Here is a 1,544-nt window from a genome sequence, read left to right as displayed (position 1 = left end):
TATTTTATTACAAAATTAATAACCCTCATATATTAGTTTCGGAAAGACTTTCTTGAAAAGTATTTCAAGTGGGTTAAGGATCCATATTTCACCTCCTGTTAAGTTAGCTTTGGCTTTACTCTCAAGATTTTGGTTATCTAGGTAAGCAACACTTGCTAATTACATCATACGTAACTCCTAAAGTTTGGTGAACAACTCTTGTTCTAATCATCTTATGATTTATCCAAATTATTTGCCTCTAGGTTTTTAATCCTATTAGAGTAACCTAGTTAAGTCATTAACCAATTTTAACCAGTGAATATCACTTTTTTATTCTTCGCGTTTAACTAAGATAAATACTAGTACTTCACTTTAGCAAAACCTACACAGTATTGATCGAGGCCTTAACGAGGGCAAAATTGGAAGGCTATCTTGACTTAATATTTTAATAGAGGGATTTTGTTAAGGTTATTCCATCTCACCAATTATGGTTTACCTTAGTCCATTTAGCTATTTAATTGATCTCATCAATTAATGTGGTTCATTATTATCAAATTTTAACATATTTAAAATTTGGCATGCTTTAGACATCCATAGCATCTCATACATGAATAAATAAAGTAATAAATAAATAAAATAGTTATAGCCCATAAACTAAAGTGGTGCAACCCAAGCCAATGGGAGAACCAAAAGGAAACCTAAAGGTGTAAGCCGTTTCACAAGCTATCGGTCCACACTAGTTGGCCCATCTTCCTTCTCGTCTAGCCCACAGCAACTCTTGCAAATTACAATATGCAGAAACTCGTTTTACATACGAGGGAGTAAGATGAGAAGAGAAATACAAGAGAATAGTAGTAAGGCACGACACGCAAGCTGTAATTATAAAATTATAACCTTTTATCAAATGGGTCATCGGGATATAACTATGCATTTAAAACACCGTGCATGTCAAAAATAGTATACATAATACAACGTCATCGTTAAGGTGAATTATAACATATCCTTTCAAATTTTATGGCCACCAAGTTTAATTTATTATAAAACATACTTTAAGAAGATGGGGTCGGAGGAGGCGGGCCGAAACACAATAGTGGCACATGAGTAATGCTGGCATCAGGGAAGCATTCGAATAGGCGTTGAGCTAGATCATGGTACATTGCAAGGCCTTCATACCGCACTTCATATTCCGTGGTCATTTGTTTGATGACCAATTCCGCGTTCCCGAAGATCTCAATATGACGGATCTTGAACTTCAAAGCTAGTTCCAGTCCCATAATCAAAGCTTCGTATTCAGCTGCATTATTGGTGCAGACCTTTCCTAGATAGAAGGAATAAGGGAGTATGTCCCTTCCTGATCTGAGAATACCGGGCTTTCTTTTCTCGGGGATAGCCGGTCGCTGAACTGCTAACTGAGCTCTTGAATGCTGAGCCTAGCGGAGTTGCCTGTGTGAGGCATTTTAATTTCCTTCCGATCCCGGGACTCTTTCTTTCGTAAATCTTTGGAGCGTATACCAGAGTGAATCTAAGCATTACTTTATGTGGGAACGTCGATCTATAAATCTTCC

This window comes from Gossypium raimondii, chromosome 3, assembly GCF_025698545.1.
Source record: "Gossypium raimondii isolate GPD5lz chromosome 3, ASM2569854v1, whole genome shotgun sequence".
In the NCBI taxonomy this organism is placed as follows: domain Eukaryota; kingdom Viridiplantae; phylum Streptophyta; class Magnoliopsida; order Malvales; family Malvaceae; genus Gossypium; species Gossypium raimondii.
This window is presented reverse-complemented; position numbering follows the sequence as displayed.